This window comes from Meles meles, chromosome 7 (genome assembly GCF_922984935.1).
Source record: "Meles meles chromosome 7, mMelMel3.1 paternal haplotype, whole genome shotgun sequence".
Lineage (NCBI taxonomy): Eukaryota > Metazoa > Chordata > Mammalia > Carnivora > Mustelidae > Meles > Meles meles.
This window is the reverse complement of record NC_060072.1, coordinates 13,505,900-13,525,498: the sequence shown is the minus strand read 5'-3', so window position 1 is coordinate 13,525,498 and position 19,599 is coordinate 13,505,900. Positions and strand designations below refer to the sequence as shown.

Sequence of the window (19,599 nt, the reverse complement as noted above, 5' to 3'; positions counted from 1 at the left end):
CTATGTCTGTTCCGATCTCTTCCTCCTTATTGTCGCTGGAGCACATCAGACTTGTCCAGCCTCAAGACAGCCACGTCGGTCCCTCCCTCCATCTGGACACTCTTCCCTAGGATCCCTGTTGGCCCATCCCCTCACACCATTTGGGCCTTTGCTCCAAGACAGCGTCTTGTATGAGGTCCTGTAAGAGGTCGCGTCAGACCCCCGTCTCCATTCTCAGGCTCCATCTCCTTCCCTTGCTCATTTTTTCTTTCTAACATTTATTGCCGCCTGACAGAATTTCTTTCTTCCCCATTGCCCTTACTGGAAAGTTCTAGGAGGTCATGAGGATACCCCCCGAGCTGAGAACAACAGGTGGCACGTAGTCGGGGGGAAAATAAACATTTGTTGAATGAATGGGTGTTCAAGGAGATGTCCCATTCTGCTCTGCTCAAGGGAGCCACACGGGAAGCTTTGCCAGTTCCAAACGCCCCAGCAGGTGTTGAAGGCTCACTTACAGCCTGTCCTGGGAAAGTGTGGTGGGAGGGGGAGGAGGGGGGCACGTGGGGCCACTGGGGAGGTGGGAGGTAGGAAGCAGATCTGTTTGTCAGGTGGGCCCCATGCCAACACGGGTGCTGCCCACCTGAGAAGCAAAAATACCCCGATACTAATTCTCGTCCTAATCTCTCTTGAACAAGCCCGCACTCAGCCCCTCTCCCGATGGTACTCAAACGTCACGCCCACAGATGCTCCTTCTCTCCCCCAAGATTCAGCGCAACCACAGGCAGACAGGGTTACTGTCCTTATTTTACTGGGGAGGAAATCAAGGCTGGGAATGGCGGTGGAACTTGCCCAAGATAACACTGCTGATAAGGAGCCAAGTCAGGATTCTAATGCAGCTGAAATGGAGCAAGCCAAGGGTAGAGACTGCAGCGAGACCCCATGGGATGCAGTCCTAGCCCCCATGCCCTCTCCACCACAATGCACTGCCCATCTATCTGGCAGAGATACAAAGAGTACAAAGAGATCATGGACTAGCCCTCGCTTGCTGAGAACACTGCCTGGCCCGTAGGAAGCAGTATCCAAGTGTCCATTTCACCAGGCTCACACGTCAAGAGTCTAAATCCCCTTGCATGTTGCATAGACTTTTTTTTTTTTTTTGAGATTTTATTTATTTGACAGACAAAGCACAAGTAAGCAGAGCAGCAGGCAGAGGGAGAGGGAGAAGCAGGTTCCCCGCTGAGCAGAGAGCCAGATGCAGGGCTCAAGGGATCTGAGCTGAAGGCAGACGCTTAACCGACTGAGCCACCCAGGCGCCCTGCATGTTGCGTAGCTTTGAAACCAGACCTCTGGCTCCAAAAGCTGCGCTCCCTTTCCAGCCTCCTTCCCCAGCCCCATCACCGTTCCCTCTGGACCTTGCTCTCAGCGGCAAGTTGATTGAAAGTGGCCTTGCTGGTCATGAAGCTTCCCATGCCGATGAGCTGGGCCCTCTGGGATTTGTCTGCCACTTCCCTTCTGATTGCTGTGGGCACACTAACTGGCCCCGTTCCACCTCCCTAATTCTTCAAGCCCTCCCCCACCCCAACCTTCTGCAATGATCCCCACCCCCATACTGGCCCTAGCTTTTGCAAGGTTTTATGACTTTCAGGAGCACATATCCAAATGTAAAAACACTACATTAAGCACCAAGCCCTGGTTTAGAGCTACATGCCAGTAAATTAAAAATTATAGTTCCCACAGTAACCATCTCTCTTCCTACCATGCCCATATTTAGAACTGTGTGTTACTGTACAGGCTGACAAATTTACTGCCTTTAATATGTGTGTGTGTGTGTGTGTGTGTGTGTCTGGCTAAGTTATGAGGAATGCAAAAATTCCATCGCAGAACTTTTCTGACTTTGGGGAGGCTGAATTCTCAGCCGGACTTGTGCACAGGGATCTCCCCCTGCTTGTGGCGCACCTCTCCCTGCAGGAATAAACACAGAGCAGACCCTGGTGAATGCTCCTGGAGCCAAGCTCCATCCTGTTCTGTGCGCCCAGGAAGAGGAGGCCCCAGGCTAGCACGACTCCCGGTGCTCCTGCCATGCTGGGAAACGGGGGCTGACTGCAATCCCTGCTGGATTTGGTTTGGCAAGTATCACGACGGATAAAAGCAGAGAGAGATGAGAAGGGGGAGAGGGACAGGCATGAAGCAGAGGGTGGGTGGAGAGATTTAGGGAGACAAAAGGGAAATGGGGAAGGGAATACACAGGGGAGTCCAAAAAGGAGAAAAGATCAAAGAAAGAGGAAAAGGAGTGGAGCCACATCCCCAGGATTGGAGAAGGGCATGAGATAATGTAAAAAAAAAAAAAAAAAAAAAAATTAAATGGAGAGGAAAATGGTATGAATAAATCATCTTTTAAATACATATACTGTGCATCTTTCACAATGCATGTTGAAGAACTTTCAGCCAGAAACTGGAGATGACACGAAGAAATGGAAGAACATTCCATGCTCCTGTACTGGAAGAACAAATACTGTTCAGACGTCCACACTACCCAAAGCAATCTACACATCAATGCAGTCCCTATCAAAATACCAACTGCATTTTTCACAGAACTAGAACAATCCTAAAATTTGTACAGAGCCACAAAGACCCCCAAATACCCAAAGCAAATGGAAAAAAAATAAAGGGAAGCTGGTGGCATCACGATTCCGACTTTAAATTATATTACAAAGCTGTAGCCACCAAAACAGTACAGTAATGACACCAGAATAGACACATGATGAATGGAACAGAACAGAAAACCCAGAGATAAACCCACAATTATGTGGTCCATTAATCTTCCACAAAACAGGAAAGCATATGCAATGGTGGCATGGGGATGTCACCATCCCCAGGCACAGAAGCTGTGGCGCTGTTGGCCCATAGGGGGCGCCAGCGGGGCAGGCTGCACAACTTCCAGGCATCTGTGGAGTGGCTCTCAGCCATGCAGCCCTGGAAGGTGGTCTGGACACTCTCAGCAGCTGAGCTCTGCTGAGTCCTCCTCCTGGTGATCCACCATAGTTCCTGAAAGAAGGTCCCCACCCGTGGCCCCAGTGAGCCCCGAAGAGTCCAAACCCTGGGAGCACTCCAAGCGAACCAAGAGTTTAGATCATGCATTCTTTTCTAGAAAGAACAGAGCCCTTTTACATGCCACCAGACTCTCCTGCACCAACCTGAATGCCAAGAAACCAGATCCCTTTACACACCCTTGTCCAAATGCTGTGATTAAGTCTATAGCTGGTACCATCCAGACCGCAGAGAATCAAGAACAGTCACAGACCACTGCACTTCCTTTACTGATTAACTGTCCCGAATTCCTTTAAAAATCTTTGGGCCAGGCAGAAACCCTGGAGTTGGCTTTTGGACAAGAGTCCGGCAGCCTCCTGAATAAAGCTCATATTCCTTTCTTAAAAAAAAAAAAAAAAAGATCTCCAATGGGAAAGGAACAGTGTCTTCACCAAATGGTGATGGGAAAACTGGGCGGCTACACTCAAAAGAAGGAAACTGGACCATGTTTTTACACCATACATAAAAATAAATTCCAAATGGATTAAAGACTTAAACGTGGGACCAGAAACCATAAAAATCCTGTAAGAGAACATAGGCAGTAACTTCTTCAACATCAGACATAGCAGCTTTTTCTAGATAGGTCCCCTGAGGCAAGAGGAACAAAAGCAAAAACAAACTACTGGAACTACATCAAATAAAAAGCTGTACGGAGAAAGAGATCATCGACCAAACTAAAAGGTCACCTATGGAATGAGAGAAGGTATTTGCAAATAACACATATGATAAAGGGTTAGTATCCAATATATGTAAAGAACTTACAAAACTCAACACCCCCCAAAAATCCAATTAAAAAAATGGGCAAAAGATATAAACAGACATTTCCCCAAAGACAACCACCAGATGGCCAACAGATACAAGAAAAGATGCTGAACATCACTCATTAAGGAAATGCAAATCAAAACTACAATGAGAAAAATCCCCTCACACCTGTCAGAATGGCTAAAATCAACAACACAAACAACAAGTGTTGGTGAGAAAGTGGAGAAAACGGAACCTTTTTCTTGCACTGTTGGTGGGAAGGCAAACTGGTGCAGTCACTCTGGAAAACAGTATGGAAGCTTCTTAGAAAGTTAAAAATAAGGGGCGCCTGGGTGGCTCAGTGGGTTAAGCCTCTGCCTTCGGCTCAGGTCATGATCTCAGGGTCCTGGGATCAAGCCCCGCATCGGGCTCTCTGCTCAGTGGGGAGCCTGTTTATCTCTCTCTCTCTGCCTGCCTCTCTGCCTACTTGTGACCTATCACTCTGTCAAATAAATAAATAAATAAAAAGAAAGTTAAAAATAGAACCACCCTATAATCCAGCAATTGCACTACTGGGTATCTCCCCAAAGAACGCAAAAACACTAATTCAAAGGGATACATGCACCCGTATGTTTATAGCAGCATTACTTACAGTATGGAAGCAGTTCAAGCATCCATCGATTGATAAATAGATAAAAGGAGTTGTGTCGCCTATACACAATGGAATACTATTCAGCCATAAAGCAGAATGAAATCTTGCCATTTGCAATGACATGGATGGGACTAGAGAGTATGATGCTAAGTAAGCAAAGTCAGTCAGAGAAAGGCAAATACCACATGATGTCATTCATATATGGAACTTCAGAAACGAAACAAGCAAAACGGGAAAAAGAGAGATCAAGAAGCAGACTCTTAACTATAGAGAAAAAAACGATGGTTCCCAGAGCAGAGGAGGGTGGGGGATGGGTGAAACATGTGACGGGGACAAAGGACTGTCCTTGTCATGATGAGCACTGGATGCTGTATGGAACTGTTGAATTGCTATACCATACACCTGAAACTAATGTAATACTGGATGTTAACTGAAATTAAAATAAAAACTTTAAAAAAATAACTTTCACCCATGGAGGTTGAATGTTAGTCCCTCATTTCCCCATGTTCTAGAAACTTCCATGGGTCACCTCGCCACAGTGTGAGGAGCAGAGTCAGGCAGGCTGGACGCAAACACTGGCTTCACCATGTAATAGCTGTGTGGCTTTCAGTGAGTTGGCAGATCTTTCCAGATGTGGTTTCCTCACCTGTGAGTTGGTGAGGTGCTATCTCGCTGGTGGTCCTGAGTAGAACGAGTAGGTGATATACAAATGTAAGGACTATTAAGATTTCTAGTGAGCACAGTCATTACCCAGACCTCCTGACAACCCCAGCTGTAGGGACCTGCACCCCCAGTTAATGCTTGAAGACGCTGGCACCCGAGCTCCCGCACACACTCACGAGGAGGCAGAATTCTAACATGCTCCATGCTCCTTTTTCTGAAGACCAAGGGGAAGAGAGAGGGAGAAAGGACAGCAGGGAAAAGAGGAAGATGAGGAGCGAGAGAAGCACTCCTTCCCCCTCAGATCACAGGGCACGGGGGTGAGAAGGCAAAGAGACCAGAGAGAAGAGAGGGGAATAAAGGGAAAGGAAAAACATCCTGGAACCTTCCTGACAAAGACAACCAAGTTCAAGGTCATTTTTTGGACCATCTCCATCTGGCTTCGTGGGGTCCTCTAGCCAGCAAGACCAGCACCAGGAGGGAGGTCCCACAAGGCGACCTCCTGCAGTCCTGTCTGGTCTCTTGTTCCCCACAGCATCCGGCCATCCAGGACTCTCCTGGACTCTGCCGGTCCCACGAAGCCACAGCCACTGCACAGGACAGAGCTCAGGGGGCCCCTGCTTGGAACTCCTTCCACAGTCACAGACCCTGGGTCTAGGGCATGGCCCTGGCCGTTGCTAGACTCATCCTTCGGCTAGAGAGCAGAGCAACTGTGCTCCGGACGATTCTGAAGGGAAACACAGAAACCCCACAAAGGCTCTGTGGGCTTGCTCGCCACAGCCCAGCCGCAGACCGTCAGCAGGGCTGGAGGCACCGCCACAGCCCCAACACCTGAGTCCAGCTGGCACTGGGAGGGAGGGAATGAGAAACAGATCTGTCATGACCCTACCACCACAAGCCACGCACATGACACTGATCACAGAGAGAACTGGCGCGGCTAAGCATTGGATGGGGCGGTCCTGGTGGACTTATTTCCCACCAGCAAATACTGACCGCACAGCAAGAAAGCTCGTGTGCCCCAAGGTGGAATAGGGCTCTTCACGGCCAGGAGGAGGCCAGTCAGTAAAGCCAGCGAAACACGGGCCTCTTTGCTCATAGCCACACATCTCCACACGGACTCGGACATACAAACTGCCCAAGCCCCGTTAATCTCTCCTAAGTTTCCCAGCATGTCTGGTCCATCATGGTGGTCTTCTAACAAGCGCTTGCAAAGGCCACGGTTACCCCTACCCTCTGTGCCAGTTCCTTCAGTGGTTCGGACATGCCGACAACGGGAGACCCTGCAGGAACCAGGAAGAGCGATGGCCTGGGAAGGTGAACCCACTCTTCTCTAGAGAACCCTAAGGACTCCCAGGGGATCAGGTCTCTTGACCACTCTGCACCCCTAGTGTTCCCCCTCTTCAAAATGAACAGAGTTATGGTATCTGTACTATACTTTAAAAGAACTGAAATCCCTTGTATTTCAATAATTTATTCCTGAAAGTAAAACGTTCTGTTCCCCCAAAAAAAGCTAACATGGAACCAATTTCCCACAATTTTACATGGGAAACGTTATAATTAAAATTATAAATTAAAATTATAATTAAAACTTCTAATGCGCTGCATGTTAACCCAACTCCCTCCTCCCACTCAATTGCCTAAAATGAAACAAAGACATCATAAACATAAAATACCTGTATAGAAGTGACACGTTCTCTCGTTAGGATGTGAAATACTTAAAAACGTTGCTTCCTGATCAGAAAACTACTCATGCAGGTGTCAGCTAACAGCTGTGGTGCGTACAGCAGAATGACCTTCTTTCATACCAGCAACATCCCAGATCCACAGCCCCATCTTGTTGAGGCCTGGGGGCTTTTAAAAGCTCCCAAAGATGGGGCGCCCGGGTGGCTCAGTGGGTTAAAGCCTCTGCCTTCGGCTCAGGCCATGATCCCAGGGTTCTGGGATCGAGCCCCGCATTGGGCTCTCTGCTCAGCAGGGAGCCTGCTTCCCTTCCTCTCTCTCTGCCTGCCTACCTGTGATCTCTGTCTGTCAAATAAACAAATAAAATCTTAAAAAAAAAAAAAAAGCTCCCAAAGATACAGATGTAGTGGAAAGAAGGGCCATCTGTACCCCAATGTTCATAGCAGTAATGGCCACAGTCACCAAACTGTGGAAGGAACCAAGATGCCCTTCAACAGGTGAATGGATAAGGAAGATGTGGTCCATATACACTACGGAGTATTATGCCTCCCTCTATCAGAAAGGATAAACACCCAACTTTTGTATCAACATGGACGGGACTGGAGGAGATTATGCTGAGTGAAGTAAGTCAAGCAGAGAGAGTAAATTATCACATGCTTTCGCTTATTTGTGGAGCATAAGGAATAACATGGAGGACATGGGGAGATGGAGAGGAGAAGGGAGTTGGGGTAAATCCGAGGGGGAGATGAATCATGAGAGACCGTGGACTCTGAAAAACAATCTGAGGGTTTTGGAGGGGCAGGTAGTGGGGGACTGGGTGAGCCTGGTGGTGGGTATTAAGGAGGCCACGTATTGCATGGAGTACTGGGTGTTGTGCATAAACAATGAATTCTGGAACACTGAAAAGAAATTTAAAAAAAAGGCTCTATAGAGAATTCCGATTGTCTGCCTATTGCATCTGCTCTATAACTTAATGCTTATCACAACACATTATTTTGTTAAAAGTATTAGATGGGTTTTTGCAATGTAAATATGTTTTCCTATGTAAATGTCACCCCAAAAGTGTAATGTGGAGATATGTACATTCTATGAAATTTAAGTATTAGAAAAAAAACAAGAGGTTATCTACAATCACCGAAAGATGGAAAGCCACCCATGTTCACCTACAGATGAAGGGATAAACAAAATGCACCACACGTACATACAGTGGGATGCCATTCAGGTTTAGAAGGGAAATTCAGACCCATATTACAACACAGAGGAACCTTAAAGATATTCTGCCAAGCAAAATAAGCCAGTCACAAGAGGGCAAATGTTGCATGATTCCACATATATGAAGGACTTAGAATAGCAACATTCATAGATACAAAGTAGAAAAGAAGCTGCCAGGAGGGGGGGCACAGAGCAGGGGGTACTACTGGTTAACAAGCACAGAGATTCTATTTAACATGATAAAGCACTATTGGAAATGGGTAGTTGTGATAGTTACCCAACATTACTAATGTACTTAATGCCATGGAAGTATACGCTAAGAAGTAAAGTGGTAAGTTTCATGTTTATTTCACTGTAATTAAACAAACAAGTTGCAGTCTACTAGGAGCTCAACCCAGAAGCCTGAAAGAGGGGGTGGATCTAGTGAATCTGAGAATGGGGTTTTCTTGGTGACACAGTGACTTGTTAAATGGCAGGTGGAATTTTAGAAAAGAGCTCTCATTGCTGGGGTGTTTTCAAGAAATGTGGACAGGCTAAAGCATTTTAGAGATTTTCTTCACCTTTCCATAAACAGACTGTTAATCTAGAGAGATTACCCATTCTCTATAATGGCATCCTAGGGGTGAATCCCTAAGCAGTCTCGTCTCCAGCCACTATCTGGAAAGACTTCTATCTGCCTGACACTGGCTACTACAACAGCAATGGTCCCTGTAACATTGCCATGCCTGCCTTTTGTGATCTCTCCTGTAAGATGGTTGCCAGAGCATCCAAAAGGACAGAGGACAGAGACATCATGGATATTTTTAAGGTTGCTTGAATCACTTGGTTCACACTGACTAATGAATGTAGGGAAGTTACAGTGGGAAGCTAACCCTTGTTCAACTCAGACTTTCTGGCCCCTATTATTACCTACAAAAAAATAAAGTGGGATTAGGGAGTACCCCCCCCCCAACCCTGCCAGGATTTCTTCCAACTATACAAGTTTGCACTTAACCTTATCACATAAATGCCTAGTTGCCGTCTTTGCACGGCTGGCACTGACTTTGGGACTATCATTACACAGTAAGAGACACAGGTTAAATACTTACTGGCATCTTCTGTGGGTGGGTGGATCCACACTATCTCCCCAAACCCGTTACTTCAGTCACCTCAATTATGAATCCTTTGTGCTATCCTGTTCAGCAAACATCCCCTCATCGCATAAAGTAGTGCCAGGCAGCTGGAGTGACTTTCTCAAGAACCAACTGCTGCCTGAGGCAGGAAAGAAAGGGACCATACATCCTACCAATTTTTAAGAATTTCTTTTAACATTTCCTTATGAAATTTTCAAGCACACCGTAAAGGTGAAAGAATTTTACAGTGAACCTGAATATCCCCACGTCTACATTCTGCATTAATAACGTACCATGCTTAATCACATCTACCCATCTATCCATCAACTCATCTTTTTTTGAAAAATGCATTTCAAAACTGTAAATTGGTCATGAGGAAATTATTCCCTAGGCACGACAGTATGGATAGCATTAACTAAGGTTCAATAGTGTATGTTTGCCTATTTATTTATTGAGGAAAGAGGTACCTTATTTTAAGATTTTATTTATTTATTTGACAGAGCAAGATCACAAGTAGGCAGAGAGGCAGGTGGGGGGGAAGCAGGATCTCCACTAAGCAGAGAGCCCGAAGTGTGTCTCGATCCTAGGACCCCGGGATCATGACCTGAGCCGAAGGCAGAGAGGCTTAACCTACTGAGCCACCCAGGTGCCTCCCAAAGGACCCTTATTATAATGAAGTGCACAGCATGAGTTCTGACAACTGCACTTATCTGTAAAACCCAAACCCCTTGCAAGACACAGAACATTCTGGAGGGATGATGCAATTTGCTCAAACCCCCTCCCAGTCAACCTCTGCCTACACTCCCCGCAAACGATCATTTTTCTGATTTACTCCCATTATAAATAGGTACATCCATTTGGAATCATGAGTATATATGCTTTTGGCTTCTTTCACAGCGTAACCTGTGATTCGTTCAATGTTGTTGTGCATACGAGCTGTCAGCTTCATTCTATTGTTCAATGACAGGTCACTCTATTAAATACATTACAATTTTTGTGCTTATTATCCATTTTCTTACTGACGAACACCTGGTTTTCTCAGCTTTGGCAAGGGCCACAACTGAAACTGAAGGGTCCGAGGGCAGATGTTTGTTTAGCTTTAGAAGAAATTAATTTAGAAGAAATTACGTTAGAAGAAAATTACATCCCTTTTCAAAGTGGATGAACCAGGTGATGCTTCCACGAGTAATGCAGGAGAATTACCTTGTGCCACATCCTTGCCAACCTCTGATGTTGTCTTTTTAATTTTAGCCATTCTCGTGGGCTTGTGACAGTATCTCGTGATTTTTTTCCCACCTTTCTGCGGGATCCTCAAACAGGTTTTGGAATTCCATTTTGATTCACTTTTAGTGTTGTGCTGTTTGGGGGGTGTTTTTTGTTGTTTTTTGTTTGTTTGTTTTTAGCGTATTTCTTTGTATGGCTTTTTTTAATGGTTGCTCTAAATATTCTGTTGTACCTGCATGATTTAGCGAAGTCTCCTGAGGACAACACACAGTGAAGTATGGAAACCTTACCTCTGTTGGAATCCATGTACCCACTCCCATTTACAACAGGATTGCCTTCATATTTTCCTCTACATACACTGGGAGCCACAAGAGACATTTTTTCTAAGCTCCTTTACCCCTACTAACCCCTGTCCAATTCCCAGATGCCCACTGTGAAACTGAGGTTCCACCATGCACACCGAACCCTGGGAGACTGGAAAAGCAGGACATCAGGAGAGGAGGCAGCTGTCCTACTGCTTCTACTCTTTTCTGTCAAGCCTCAGCAAGGGACATTCGTTTCTTTCCAAGGCATCTGAAGTTCGATCCTGGGATCCGGTCCTGACTGTCACGAATATCAAGAAAACATGGCACCTTGACGCCTGACCCGGATCCCAGCACACAGGGTGTGGTCTTCAAGGGGCAGTGGTCTCAGCGGCTGCTTAATCACAGTCTCCCTGGTGGTCTGCTTCTGTGTGGTGTGGAGAACTGGTGCTCACGGCTTGGCTTAGAGCCTGTGCCTGCAGCTTCTCCAGGAATTCTGTGCCCAATAATGGCCACAGACCCTTTTCTGTTTAAACTCGTGTATTCTTGTCTATAACTGAACTCTAATAGGTAGAGTCCCATGGCTAATTACTGACAGAGCTGGGATCAAAACCCTGATCTCTGTCCTTTCTTCTAGAGTGTGCCGCCAGAGTCTCTCTCTGGCGCTGTGTTCTTCAAAGAAGAAAGAGTTGAAAGTCCGTATTCTATTTTGAGAACATGCCCTGGGAACAAAATGTTTGTATTGCTTTCCCATCGCCTCCTCTGCCCACCTTCCCACGCAGGCAGCCACCTCCACCTGGGCCGGCCAGACCTCTGCTCGGGAACCAGAGGCCATGGGCACTTTCCCGGCCACCCAACTGTGCCAGTGAGGACTGTGTTCTTCTGCTGTGGAACAGCTACTCACTACTGGAGCTCAATCAATCAGGACGTTTGTTTCTTGAAGGATGAAATTCACTCCAGGAAGCAGAGAGAGGTGTAGTCGGCGATGGCCTCTCACATTCACCTGCACGTGGACAAAGTCCAGACCTGGAGCCCAAAGATCTAGAAATTTCAGCTCAGCCACATCTCCACACGGCGTTAATCAAACCGTTTCGAGCTGCCACTGCTCCAACACAGTGGGCTTCCTTGCTGTGATCAACATGCATTTGGTCTCTGTCCCTAGTTCCTGGCACACAGTTCCAAAAATCCCTTGGACTTTCTTATCATCCCAGAGTGTCCTGTGTTTGCTAATGAGATAGCCAGTGGCCAGAGACCATAGGTGGCTTCAGGATGGGTCCTGGTCACCAGAAAGAACAAGGCACAATTACATGGTTAGCATTATGAGCCCCAGTCCATGCCCAATCTCCAGGAAAGGAAGAGGGGCTGGAGACTGAATGAAGCCCCAATGGTCAATGATTTCATCAATCATACCAATGTAAGGAAGCCTCCCAAAAAATCCCTCAGGGACAGGGTTCTGACACCTTCTGGGTTGATGAACACACTCAGGTCCTGGGAAGGCAGCATGCCAGGGAAGGGCGCACGCAAAACCTCCGCCCCCTCTGTACCTTGCCTTATGCATCGCTTCCATTTGGGCTCTTCCAAAATAAAATAGCTAAGTAAAGCATTCTCCTGAGGTCCAGAGTGGGCTGTGGGAACCTCGGAATTTATAGCTGGTCGGTCAAAAGTATAGATAGCAACCTGGGTCTTATGACTAGAGTATGAAGTAGGAACCATCTTATGGGGTAAAGCCCTTAAGCTGTGGGACCTGTACTAACTCTGGAAAGTTAGTGTCAAAATGAAATTGTAGGATATCCAGTCGTTATCTGCAGAAGGACAACTGTTGGGGTTGGGGGGAACAAAACAAACAAACCTCCAAGCATCTGGGGTCAGAAGTGTTGTAGAAAAGTGTTGTAGAAGTTCTGACTTCCTATTCCCAAATAAGACAAACACATTCCTGCCACAGGATCTTTGCACTTGTAATTCCCTTTGGGTCAAATCTTTATCCTTTTGATATCTGTATGGTGTATACCTTCACCTCGCTCTAGCATCTACTCAAAAAGGCCTCCCTAACGCCCAGCATACCCCGACTTACCTTTCTTACAGGACCTCAGTAATTTAATCCTGCAGATCTACTTCTTGACCACTCCCCTGGAAAACTTTCCACTTTAGGATCCCCAGTACCTATAACGGTGGGTAGCACATAGTAAGAGCTCAATAAATGGTTGGAGAACGAATGAATGCCTGTTTGTATGTTTAATGGGGACCAAAGGTCCTCATCTCTAAAACAGGTCACAGGGCTGATCTTGGACACCCGTCATAAATACTAACAGACCAGTTATGTGAAAAGCTGTGAATGTGAAAACACGTGCCTAGGCTGTGGTGCTCATTTTTTTAAAAAGAACATTTTTTTTTTAATTGAGTCTAAGACCAAGCGGTTTTCACATTCTAACATCTTTGACATCCAGAAGCTTCCAGCAGAAACAGGACACAGGGAAGTAGTAACACGACTGTCCCTTTCAGCACGTTCCCAGAACTTGCAGAATGGGTGTCCTTGGCTTCAGTAAAAATCCTGGAGGCGGAGGAAGAGGGAAGTCTTTCAACCCTATGAACCAAATAGTTGTGGGAAGGGGCAGGAGGAGGTGGAGAATCAGATGTGTGCTAGCAACATTCCTGAAAGAGAAGCCAGGAGGAGGCCAGCTCCACAGAGCTCCAAAGTGGGCTCGGGTGTCTTCTCTGGGGAATTCTTAGGGAAATGGAATGTGCAAGGTGGGTGAGGAAGAGGATACAATATAGCAAAACAGAGACGGCGAGGACAGGGAACCGAGGAAGCATTCTGAACAGTGAGACTCCAACGTAAAGAAGCTTTAGGAATACCAGAACTGACATATTTGCCAAGACTTTGCTTTATATGTAAGCATAGCAAGAAAATATGATAAAAACCCATCTAATTAGGCCTAAAAGGGCCCTTTCAATAAGCACAAAAGAATGATTCAGCAGGATAAGAAAGCATTGTGTCGCAGTTTAATTAAAAGCCCTTTTTAATTTCTTGGCATTATATAAAGTAACAGTGCCTCTTACAGTTGGCAGCATCGAGGTATTTAGAGGAAACAGAATTTGCCTGGGAAAAAAAAAATTGGGGAACAAGACTCCAAAGCACCCCTGGCCCCAAATATTTCTCTGTTGGTTTATCCCTTGACTTATTTTCTCTGTATTCCATTCCGAAGCCTGCTGTCAGGCCTGATTTATGGTGCAGGTTCCCCCGGGGGGGCGGGGGGTGAGGCAGCAGATCTGTGTGTTTGTCAAGGATGGTGGTTCTCGAAGGGACCAGTAGTGTCCATGTCATCTGGGAACTTGGTAGAAATGCACATTCTTAGCACCCGCCTGCCACTGCCCCAAAGACCTATTAAATCAGAAGTGAGGTACGGGGTTGTTAAAATACACCCTCCAGCTGATTCTGATTCATACTAGAGTTTGAAAAGCACTGCTCTCAGAAAAACACCCAGCGCCATCAGCTTGAACACTCAAGCTTAACTACTCATGCAAGTTGAACTAAAATGTCCTAGGAATTCATGGCGCACCAGGCTCTGTGCCGGGAGCCAAATGTGTCTCACATTCTCAAGAAGTACACGTGCCCATGACTAAGTAAAACACAAAGCAGAATGAAGAGGACGGCTGACAGAGGTGCCGATACCATGCTCTGCTCAGGGGATGGAGGAGAAATTCTGATTCAAGAGTCCTGGTGGGCTTCTCGGAGGAGGCGGCAGTGGAGCGGAATCTTGTAGGAGAAGGTGGTTTTGTCGGGACAGGTTTTCTATGACAGAGGAGAACGACCCGCACCCTGAGGAACCGGGACAAGAAGATTCAGAGTCTGTGAGCGTAAGGGGCCATCACTCACACACTCTCTAAGAGCCTGGTTACTCCAACAGTCCCCCCACCGCTCTAGTCCTCATCACGGATGCTGCTTGGGGCAAGGACTGCCCGGTTGCCACCCCAGGTCCGTTCTTCCTTTCCTGCTTAGGAACAGAGCCCTGCTTACGTTCAGGGGAGCAAAGCAGCCAGAGACAACACTACCTATCATGGCCTCTGCAGCAGCCAAGCATGGCTATGGGACCTCAGGAAGGCCACTTACAGGCAGTTTGCCAGTGGCGACCCATGCCCATTCTGGCAGCCTCGTCCCCGTGTCTTCTTGGCTACTGGCCAACGTTGAGGACACCAAAGCTCTAGCGCCGTATTGGACGCTGAGATGGGAACTACTGCTGAGAACACTCGAAACAGAGCATTCTGGGAATGACACCATCAACCACCACATCAACCTACCGCCAGCATCCCGACTGCTTGGATGTGGGGGAGAAATCAACTTCCGTCTGGTTTAAGTCCCTGCTCCTGAGGACTGCTGTCACACGCGGTGGCACCTCACTGTCCCTGACTCACTCACCATTTCCATCAGCTTCCTCTTCATCTGCGACACTCCACAGTCCTTCTCCTTTACTGAACACCTTTGTCCCAAGCCCCCACGTTCCTCTCCATCTGCTGCCATTCTTCTGGAGAACATTATCACAGAGCCATCTGACCCTTCAGCCTGATGGCATGGGGCTGGGGGAGGGGAGCTCATTTCCAAGCGTCTTCATCCACACACCCCACCCCAGACCCGCAGCCCCCTCCACACCATCCCCGCTCAGTACGGTCCAGGTACCCAGCCCACCAGCATCGCTGGGGAGCCGGTCAGAGGAGCAGACTCTCTGGCCCACCCCAGGCTTGCAGACCAGGAGGTGTGAAGGACCACAACAGCAGGGGAGACACTACTGTCAACATCCTCCCTCCTCTCCTCGGGACCACAGAGCGAGGAAATCCACCCTCCAGCTACACCTGTCTGCCCTTCCAGATCTCACCGAGTCATCCCATCCGAACAACTTGAAAAGCAACCTATACTACCCTGCATTGCTTGCTTACTCACTCTTCCCTGAACAAAATAATTACTTTCACACTTCCCTGCTTTTGTTTTCGTTATTCCCTCTGCCTGGAATGCCCTTCCAAATCCCAGAAAACCCGCCGATCTCCCACTCGCCTTTGGGGGTACTGCCAACTTAAATGCGACCTCCAGACCATGAGCATTTTAGGGAGAAGGAACTGTTCTGGGCCTTCTCAGCCCGCTCTGGAGCCCACATCACTTACTAGAGTGTGACCTTGAACGTGGAAGGCAACCTCTCTGTGCCTCAGTTTCTTCACCTGTAAAGCTCAGTTCCAAGAAGCCAAGGAGGACATTAAAATTAAAGCACCTGAAACAATGCTTGGCACATAGTAACCGTTTAATAAACGCCAGACACTAATTCTTCACACCAAGACCTAGTGCAGGAGCAGACACACAGTGGGCGCTCCATATACATTTACAGACTCGAACGTGCAGCTTCTGGATTGGCTTCTGTGCCTTAATTCTTCCTGGGCTCAGGAGTCCACCCCACCCACTCTTCTCCACAGCCCAGCAAAAAGCCGGAATCCAGCCCCCAACAGGGACATTATTTAGATGAAAGAACATTTTCCGCAGCCATCCCGGTCCTCAGAGCCTCGCCAAGAAATAGAAAAGAAAAGCAATATAAATGTTAATAGGAAATTGTCTATTCGCTTTTACGGAGGCTAATCTACTGCAGCCCAACAAAGAGGGAATTAGATAGCTGAAGGGACAGGAAAACATGGGACCTTGACACACCGAAACCCAGGGGACTGCAGCTCCCAAGAGGAAATGCATTCCAGGCCAGGGGGACTGTGGAAATCAGGAGAGAGGGCTTCTGCTCTGGAGGTCTCCACTGTGGGTAGCCTGGAGGCTAGACCCAGACCCCCTTTCTGGGTATCCATCACCTTGTGCCTATGAAGTGCGGCTACTGGCCCACACAGTATGGACAGCAAGGTGATGCCAGTGCTGTCCCTGTTCCAAGGACTACTGGGACAGGCAGACAAATGAACCTACATGATCAGACAGTGTGGCGATGCTACTAAGGGCACAGGCTCAAGGTGTAAGGGAAGCAGAGAGGCACATTACCGGATCAAGAGGGCAGGAGACAGAGAAGGTCAGTTCCCAGAGCAGACCTGAGGACTGAGTTCTGAAGGGGGAATGTGGATTAGCCTCACAAAGCAGCAGGAAAAGATGTCCCAGGCAGCCAGAACACTGGGTACAGAGTGACCAAGGAACTGTACTGGGTTAAGCTAAAGAACAGTGCCCCAAAGATGCCCAGGGCTAATTCCGAGGCTGCCCATGAATGTTACATCACGAGTCTAAAGAGATTCTGCAGGTATGATTCAAGAATTTGGAGACAGGGAGATTATTCTGGATGATCTGCGTGGGACCCACGCAATCACAAGGTCTTTTAAGAGACATGTAGGAGCTATCGGCATCAGAGGACGAGTCAGTGCAACCTGGAGGCAGAGAATGGAGGGACACACTTCACAGACGGAGGAACGGGTCACAAGCCAAGGAATGCAGGCAACCACTGGAAGCTGAGCAAAAGCAAAGCAACGATTGTCCCCTCGGATCCCCCGAAGGAACCAGCCCTGTGACACCCTGACTTCAGCCCAGAGGGATGGATGTTGGACTTCTGACCTCCAGGAGTAGGAAAGAATACTTCTGCATTGTTTGAAACCGCAAAGTTCATGGTAATTCCTTGGAGGAGCAACGGGAAATTAACACACATATGCTGTCTGATGGGCATCTTCATAAATGGTAAAGAAAAGAAAAGTGATGAAAAAAATGGAATTGAGGAAGGGGGCAGCCATGGGCCAAACCACGAAAGGATTTGTGCACCAGGCTGAGTTTCCATTTTATCCTCAATGTGGAGCTGCTGCTAAAGGATATTAAGCAGAGGGATGATATAATAAGATCGCCCATGCAAAAGCACTGAATCGTCACATTTTCAGATCTTAAATCTCAGGAATTACCACATGTCTAATTCTCCATTTTATTGACTCATTTCTTTTATCATGGACTGTAATGACATAATGAAAAGGAGGAATAACCTACTGGAATACGTAACTCTATCGCCAGCCGCCCCCCCACCCCAGATGCCACTCTAAGGTTCTGGAAGGCACACCTGTACCAGGAGGGCGGCGATCAGGTAGGAGCGTGCTGGTGCAGACAGCCGGACAGGACCGCATTGAGGGTTTCCCCTCCCATATCCTGGATGGAGGACTGTTGCGTGCCTTAAAAGATCCCGCTCAGATGCTCTCTCCCCACCAGGAAGAGGAAAGGCAACCAACAGTGTACTGAATGCTCACTCGGGGCCAAAAGCTCCGTGAACATTTCCTTTGCTGAGATCCCTCCCCCACAATGATCATCTGAGGAAGAATAATTACCACCCTCCCGGAGGCACTCTTAATTTGGGGGGGGGGGGGCAGTGCGCTGATTCTCCAGTGACTGAGGGCCATTCCCTGGGCACCGCTGTCACGAGGCACAGGGCCCATCAGAGAATGCCAGGCAGAGGAGACACCCCACCTCCCCATGTGCCCCCCAAATCTCTACAACTCTGTCTACACATGGAAAAGCTTCAGATGTAAAATTCTGGCTGGCCTCCAGGCTCCGTGCCCTGGCCCCCACCTGCCAGCATGTAGCACAGCCTCGGCCCACGTTCACCTCTTCAGGGCCTCTGCCAGCTGCGCCCCTTGCCGAATGTCACTCGCTGCCAAAGGGATTGCTTAGGTGGCCTCCAAGCAGCCCCGGATCTGAACAAGCTGGGTTTGCTCTGGCACTGCCACCAGCCCCCGAGGCCATGGGCCAGGCCCTGCGGAGGTCCCAAGGCAGTGCCTCCGCTCCCCCCAGCCCGCCCGCGAAGGGTGCTCCGCAGACCGCGGAACAGATTTCAAAAATCCCTACCCTCCCCGGGCTTCAGTTAAAATAGTGGTTCCCCACCTTCGCCATGGGAACCTCCCCTGAGTTGAAAGCCCTGCACGCTCTCCACGCGTCCGACCCTCTCCAGGACCGTAGGGGGCGCTCTGTGGGGGGGGGGGGGGACATTGAAACCCCGCAAAGGGGGGACAACGTCGGGCACAATGTCGGGCACGTGCAGAGTTTTCAATCCTGAGCTATTTCCGCACGGCTGGGAACCGCTCTGACAGGCTCCACTCTTCCCTGCTCCCCCTTTTCTTTTAGGATCTATATTTGGGGACAGTACATTCCTAAGAATAGAATCCCTGAGTTAAAGGGTAAAAGCACAATTTATAGTTCCTATGGTGAACTCGCTGCTTACTCTCCAGAAAGAGCGCTGCTGGCGGTGCCAACAATTCTAATCCAGCAGCCACGGACTGAGGCCTGACTGCATCCCGGCGCCCTGCCCGCCGCCTCCCCTTCCCTGCCCCTGTTTCAATAGCACACGGTGCTCCGATCGCCCCATTTGGTTGACGACAAGAGTGAGGTCGTGTCAACTACAGCAACCTGCCCCAACAGGCTATTACCATCTGGAGTTATTTTGAGACAGGGCGGGGAGAAGATTCTAAGTTCCCGAACCACCCAGTTCTGCTGCGTCTGCTGAATTATTCAGATCTCTGAGTGAACCCACACAGCTACAACAGCTTTCACTTACTAAGATAACCACAGACCGGGGACTAGACTGCTACTGCTTTGTTATGTAAACCAGCACATCCTCCCCAAGCCCACGTCAGTGAGCCAATCGAAATTTGAGCAAGGCATGGGTCCGCCCAGTCCACAGATGAAAGCAATGGAGCTCAGGGAAGCAACTTCCCTCCACAGACGATAAACTTATCCATCGATAAACAGATCCGCACAGGGGCTGTCTCCGAAGCCCAAGCATTGCACTGGAAGGCCAGACTGCCGCGAACGGTTACCACCACCAGGTGGGTGGCAAGGAATGAGGTTTCCAAAGATGGAGGTGAGAAAAATCAGCATTCCATTTCGGTTCATCTTTCCTGGCCGTGCTGCTGGCTGTGTAATTTGATGAGTGCGGTGTTTATTCAGTGCCATTCCGACTAG

General features: G+C 48.3%; 1 protein-coding gene and 1 non-coding gene across 3 annotated transcripts in view; both read right to left on the bottom strand.

Annotated features, from left to right (window-relative positions):
* The window catches only part of LARGE1 (LARGE xylosyl- and glucuronyltransferase 1), a 525,674-nt gene that overhangs the window by 326,104 nt on the left and 179,971 nt on the right, over nt 1–19,599 (bottom strand). The window lies entirely within an intron of this gene.
* On the bottom strand, nt 18,281–18,417 carry LOC123947833. Its single transcript, XR_006819862.1, has one exon. It is a non-coding gene; the product is annotated as a small nucleolar RNA SNORA76 (small nucleolar RNA).